This window comes from Lycium ferocissimum, chromosome 2 (assembly GCF_029784015.1).
Source record: "Lycium ferocissimum isolate CSIRO_LF1 chromosome 2, AGI_CSIRO_Lferr_CH_V1, whole genome shotgun sequence".
NCBI classification, from domain to species: Eukaryota; Viridiplantae; Streptophyta; class Magnoliopsida; order Solanales; family Solanaceae; genus Lycium; species Lycium ferocissimum.
In genome coordinates, this window is record NC_081343.1 from 44,430,079 (window position 1) to 44,437,628 (window position 7,550).

The window sequence follows — 7,550 nt, forward strand, 5'->3', positions numbered from 1 at the left end:
AAAAAAAAATCTTTAAATTTTGATCTTTACTTTTTTTGGCCAAACACTTTTACCATGATTAACGGATTCATACGTATATAACGACATAACTCGAAATACTAACGAGAACAAATGATAATGATAAAGAACTATTTTTTTGAGATCACTAAAGACAGAGGCATATCTAGCCTATAAGGTAGAGCCTCAATCAACCCCAAAACGCTAGCTGTTTAAATTTATGGCGAAAATTTATTAAAATCAAATAACAATATATTTAACCCATAACTTTAAAAATATAATTTATCTCCATTAATTTTAAGATCAACTTATAAAATTTAAATTCTTGATCCACGTAGTAAAATGCTAAGTCCTCGTGATAACTTTAACCTTTGCAAATTCTCATTTGTGCGATTGATGTTAACGGAGAGCTGGTGGAGCGTCATGCATGGTTGTCTGTTGACTTTGACTAGCATTTAATTTTTAGTACTACTTATTTTGGTTTCAAGTTCTAGATAATTATCAAGTGCTTAATAGCAAAATTTAAAGTCATAAGTTGAGTTGGAGACACATATTGGCCTCGATCGCCAAAGACAGGATGCTTAATTGGGCATGAACCCACCAAGTCCAAAATGCATGAAGCTTTTGCCAACGAAACTATTACGTAGTACATGACGAAATGTAGAACTGTAGAACTAAATAAATGGACTTATTCATCTCCTACATGAGAAAGATATGTATAATAATAAACTTTATTACTTTTGTCCTTGTCTTCTAATTTTCGAAAAATAGATAAAGAGAGGGACGGAGGAGGTTAGGTTAGCTGAAAGATGGTTATCGGTTCAAGAACGTAAGGTGTCCCTGCTTTTTCAGGGTAAGAAGCAAGGATATGAGCTCGTGTAAGTAGGAAACAAAAAATATCTATTCTAGTTCTATCATCAGCTATGGGTTTGAATCTAAGAGAAATTCTAGAGAATGTTTGCTATCCTGAAATTTCTTCTTTATGTTTAATCTTAGCCAAAGTTCGGTGTCGTTAATTATTAGAAATCTAAAAGCGAACATCATTTTCTTTAGGGAAACCATCTTTCGGATGATTTTGTTAACATAAGGCTTTTACTAAAAAAAGATATTATATAAAGTTGAGTCTAGAAAAGCTTTGATCATTTAAACGAAACCATTTTGTACAAGTAAATAATTGATTTTCCACTAATAAAATAATTTTAAGAGTTGACCAGAAAGTGAGACACGCATTAAATAGAAGTGTTTGTGCACGATACATAATAATAGTTACATATTTGTATTTAAGCAGAGGCGAATGCAAAAACATGTAATAACTATTGCCTCACCTGAGCCACACTTTTTGCTTTTTTGTTTCGAGAGCAAATTTAATTATGACCGTGGTGTTTAGACATAGAATCATAAGAAAATTCGAAATAAAATTTATATATTTAGAAATTACGTAAAAAATACTATAAGTCACTATAATTAATAATCTAAAATATTTAAAAGACATATGACAAAATTACGGTCAAAGAACAATTCAGTTTGGCTCTCGAAAAACGAAAAGTATCAAACAAATTGGGACGGAGGAAGTAGATTATTCTAGAAAAGTCAGTTTACTGATTTAGTTATAGCTATCAAGTGTATTCAACAAAAATATAAAGTTTTGACGAAAACTTAGAACTCTAACTTGGTCGCGGTGTATAAGATATATATGATTGAGATTTATACTAACTTTTCTAAGATAAATAACCAAATTTTAAGTTGAAAATTTAAAATAAATGTAGAGAATTGACTAATTTATCGAGGTGTCGTCTATTACCTGATTTTTTTTTTCTTAATTCACATTGCATTAATTTGACTTTTTCTTACAATATACCTATCTTATACTCCATGGAAATGTGTCTAATTAAGGTCACTACCCGGCGGTTGCTTCAGAGCTTGAGATGTCAACCAGTCGGCCGCGATCTTACCTTATATAATATAATAATTAGACAAACGAGTATCACAAATTAGATGATGATGATGAGAAAGTAAGCAAATTAATGCATCTACTAGAATGTCAAAGCCTAATATATAATATTGGTACGATTCTTATATCTTACTTTGAATTTTCTCTGGTCAAATTGGAAGCAGATATGATATTTAAGTTAACTTTTTAATTTTCAAACCAGTTTCATTGACTTATTAGCCCAACAATTCCCATAAAATACCATATAGCGAATCATTAAAATCACATCAAATTTATCCAATGACGAAAATTCCACTATTCTGCTCGTCCCTTATTATTTTTCTTGTTCTTGCTACTTCAATAAGTCCTTCCCATGCAAACCAAACATTTCTTGAATGTCTTAAAACAAATTCAAACCCTTCGTATCCAATTTCCTCACTAGTGTATTCTCCCAATAATTCTTCATTTCCATCTGTTTTGCAAGAATACATAAGAAATTTAAGGTTCAACGAGTCCACAACAAGGAAACCTCTCTTCATACTCACTGCTCAGCATGAATCTCATATTCAAGCATCAATTATTTGTGCAAAATCACAAGGTTTGCAAATGAAAATTCGGAGCGGTGGGCATGACTACGAGGGTCTTTCTTATGTCTCCGACGTACCATTTTTCATCGTTGACATGTTCAATTTCCGGTCTATAAACGTTAGCATTGAGGACGAATCGGCTTGGGTTGAAGTGGGTGCAACACTTGGTGAAGTTTACTACAGAATCGCCGAAAAAAGCAACGTGCATGGCTTCCCCGCTGGAGTTTGTCCCACCGTGGGCGTTGGTGGACACTTTAGTGGGGGCGGTTACGGTAACATGATGAGGAAATACGGCCTGACGGTCGATAACATCGATGATGCTAAATTAATCGATGTTCATGGTCGAATCCTCAACCGTAAGTCCATGGGGGAGGACTTATTTTAGGCTGCATAACAGAGCGGGAGGGGTAAGTTATGGAGTCGTCTTATCATATAAAATAAAGTTGGTTCGAGTCCCACCAAAGGTGACAGTTTTTCGAGTCCAGAGATTTTATGACCAAAATGCGCTCGACCTTGCTTACATATGGCAACGTCGCGCGGACAAGTGGGACAATGACCTTTTCATGAGATTGATCATTGACGTAGTTAATAGCACTACACGTACCACGGAGAAAACCATAAGGGTGTCTTTCTTTACTTTATTTCTTGGAGACTCAAACCGACTTCTGTCACTTCTCAACGGAAGTTTCCCAGAATTAGGGTTAGAAAGAAAGGACTGCATCGAGATGACCTGGATAGAATCCGTTCTTTACTATACAAGTTTGCCAATTACCCCAATTGATGCTTTGCTAAGTAGGTCACCTCCCCTATCATATTTGAAAAGGAAATCAGATTACTTGCAAAAACCAATGTCAAAAGAAGGGCTAGAGTTCATATTCAAGAAAATGATAGAGCTACAAACCCCAACGATGTTGACGTTTAATCCCTATGGTGGGAAAATGAGTGAAATTTCACCTTTTGCTAAGCCAATGCCCCATAGAGCTGGAAATATAGCCAAGATTCAATATTCAACAAATTGGAATGAGAAAGGAGTTGAGGCTGCAAACCACTACCTCAACTTGACAAGAGTACTTTATGAATATATGACACCCTTTGTGTCAAAATCCCCAAGGTTAGCATTTTTGAATTATAGGGATCTTGATATAGGTATTACACACAATGGGAAATTGAGTTACTTTGAAGGGAAAGTGTATGGGATCAAGTATTTCAAGAAGGAAAATTTCAACAGGTTGGTGAAGATCAAGACTAAGGTTGATCCTGAAAATTTCTTCAGGAATGAACAAAGCATCCCAGTTTACCCAGCTTGGAGGATGTAGATATATATTAAGGGGGAAATATGGATTTATATATAATTTAAAAGGTGATTTGGTTTCATTTAGATTATTAATTAATTGTTGCTTGATTCTTAAAATGTAATATTCACACTAGTGATCTGTTTATGAAGGTAATGAATACTGTAATATATTTATGTAAAGGTTGAAATTTTAATATGATTTCGTTTCCTACTATGAATAGATAAAGTTTTTTTTCCTTCTTTTTCTTCTTCTAGGTGTTGACTTTAATTTGGTTTGTAATCCGTGTTAGACTATTTACTTAATTATATCTTTAACAAAACACACGTGTGTTGTTAGAGAAGCATTTTTTTTAAAAAAAAATTAATTATGTTTTCAACACGTTCTTTATCTGCAGATATAATTTGATTCTTTTTTAATTCTTTTTTATGAGTAAAAAATGTGAAAATTCATCTTAATAATGAGTGGAGATGAGACTAAATCAGAATATTGTTAAAATATATTTTTATTTAATTACTTAATTATATGAATTCTTTGTTTCATCATTTTGGTAAATGGACAGATACATGTGCACGTGGTCGGAGGATTAGAAAGACGCCCAAGGTGTTGGTTCTCAAGCTAAGCGCATGAAATAAAGATCTAGATGTAAAATTTATGGGCTCAAAATAATAACTCCATCGCTTTCATAAAATTTACTTAGTGAATCTATTATTTGTGCTTAGTGAATTTCTAACAATTTATATAGCCTAAGCCAAATCTATAAGTATGTGAGTTTGTCACGCCCCGAACCATGTAGCTCGGGCGTAGCTTGACACTCGGCCTTGCTTGCATGTGTCCGAGCCGAACCTCACGTTTGTCGACATGGTAATCAAAACAACATAATCTATATGATGCAATTTAAAGACTCATCAGTGGTTGAATGACTGATTTTTTCAATCTTTTCGACCTTGGTTTCGTAGGAGCAAGTCAGAAAGATTGAGAAATAGAACCATCTGATTTAATTCGTTCTCAATAGCCACGAGATGATCATCTTAGGGTGATCCTTTTGTCGACGGATGCTCTTATTACGTAATTGCGAAATAAAGTCTTGAAGTAATCTCATAGCATGAAAAATCATGAAAAACGTAATAGTCTGCAATCATAAAAGCACAACTGACTCCGTGAACTAACATCTGACTATGAAACTGTTACACCCCGTATCTTAGAACTAAGGTTAGACTCATATCATTAGAGTTTTAGTGGAAAAATTGAAGGTTTGAACGTTTTGCGAAAATGGTTGATAGTGCCTATTTAGGAAGCGTTGATAACTCATGATTAGTTGGGAATTTGGGAAAGTACCTCACGAAAGTTGTGGTACGTAAAAAATAGCTTTCTAACAATATAAGGACCAGGCCAATCGGATCGGAGTAAGGAGATATGATCGTCTCGGATGGCTAATAGTAAGGCGCGAAAATTCTATAGATCGGCTAAGTTTTTGATACGTACGCCTCGGTCAAATTTCGTGAAAATTCATTGGGAATTTGAGAAACTTAAAAACATGAGAAAGTTGTAGCCCTTTGAAATATCTTTCCAACGGTATATTTGTGGAGCCCAAACAAAGCTGCGCTCAAGAAGCATGTCCATTTTACCGAACACCGACAACAATTGAACGGAAACACGGGTCGGCGCGGGGGGCGCGTCGCAAGAATGATCGCACAAAACCCCCTCTGCTCAATGTTGACACACGCAGGGGGGGTTGTGCGTCAGATGCGAGGCGGACCACCGCATAACTCGCCGGGATTTCGGTCAAAAATCGAAATTTCGCGTTTTAAGTTATTTAAGCTTGGGGTTTATTTCCAACACTCTAGTCGCGAAAAATCACCCTAAAGTCAAAGGGAACAAGTCACGAAGCCTCGGGAACCCTCCAAGGTAAGTTTTATCATGATTCTAGATTGAATTCAAGTCCCTAATCTCTTTCTAGCAGAAAGTAAACCCTTCTAATCGATAGAGTTGTGAGTGGAACCTTATTGTTGGGCGTGGAAACCACAGAACTTGAATTCAAGGGATTGAACGTCAAAAAAAGGTAATGCTTCTACACTCTAATCATTCATAATAGTGGTGTTTAGGTCCTTGAGAGAATAGTAAATGGGTTTAGTAAAGAGAATTACACGAACTATAGTAGGGTTTTTGATTGTTGACTTGAGATTGTTATAATGATATGGGTGATGGAGGAATGATGTTAATTACACCTAATTGAGATTGTAGAATCACCTAGAAGTAATAAAGGGAATTGGGGGGGAACACCATTAAGGAGATTGTGGGGTTTTTGCCCACTAAGCGTTTTATAAAATGCTTAGATACCAAAAAAATTATTAATATAGAATCCCCTTTTACTAATATAATCAAAGTGAAAGGGGGACAACATTGTATTTCGTAAGGGAATTGGTATGGAGGCTAACATCACTTTGGAATGTTTGATTTTCCCCACACCTCATTCTTCATCCCGGTAATTTTCTAAAACGTTTTGCCCTAGTTTTAGATATGTTGTGCCCTTTCTTTGGTTTAGACACGTTCGTTTCCGTTTTAAACTTAACCGCATTTTAAACTTTTGACTTATATATTGTTTCCCCAATGTCTCGATTTCAAAAAGGGTTTAAAAAGAGCTTTTTTTCAAAATTCCCCGAGTTTATTTCTTGATTGTTCTTTAGGTCCCTTTTTAATTAAAATAGGGGATTTTCTAAAAGGGAAAAGAATTTGGAATACAGGGCCCGGGCTTTTTGTGACAAACTACTAGGCGGCCATAGGGGGTTTTGGCCGAAATTTGGGGCGAGACGCGGTTACCCAGGGGACCCCCATAATCCATAACATCGGGGAGTTTAACGTTTCGCATTAAAATTTTCCAGAAATGCCCATGACAACAACCATCTATATCTAAGGGTCTGAAAAAACGATACGGGCCCGGGGGCCCGAAAATATAAAAAAATATAGCCAAAAGGCCGAATTCTTCACTACACGGATAAGCCCAAGAGTATGAATATCATAGAGGGACAAACCCCTCCCCCTAATTGTCACAAAAGAATAAGTACCGCCCGGTTTCGGGATTGCCCCCTTAAATTTTCCCGAACGCCAAAGCAGCTTCCAACCTTTACCGGGGGCCGCTACAAACAAGGACGCGAAAGAATGTCTGGATGTGGGATGATAAACACAATATAGAACATAATAGGCAACGACGAAATACCGGGGGGAAAAATAACATCATCGCTATCCTTATACCATCGCCCCGACCCCTTGTAAGTCCCCCTTTCGTTTCGCTCACTAAACATTCTTTTCCTTTTCGTTTTTCACATTCGCTTCTATCACTACATAATCTATCATATACTCGTTTCTACCCTTACTTCCTTTAGCCTTAACACATTCGACCTAATTGATGTAATACTTATAGCTTATTCTTACTCATAAGAACGAAATTAGCTTTCATAAAAAGGGCCCCCCAAAGAAAAGGGTTTTGTTTCATTCTTTGCACCAAGGTCGCTTTCAACCCCCGGGGGTTCGGTTGTATCTACCGGCCTTACAAGGTTCGGGGTTTTCCCTAATCGTGGGCGTGGGGGTTTGTTCGTTAATATCAAAATATATTCTATACATATTCTACTATTTTTAATACACTATTTTACCCCCGGGGGAGCCGGACTCTTATTCCCTTCATAGGGACCCTACATATAAAGCCGAGGCATCTTTGACATCGTTTTTTTTTCATTATACTAACAT

General features: G+C 36.1%; 1 pseudogene; it reads left to right on the forward strand.

The window, feature by feature from the left end:
* The first annotated feature begins 2,197 nt into the window (after window positions 1-2,197).
* Window positions 2,198-3,988, forward strand: LOC132039385 (berberine bridge enzyme-like 8; annotated as a pseudogene).
* The last annotated feature ends 3,562 nt before the right edge of the window (window positions 3,989-7,550 follow it).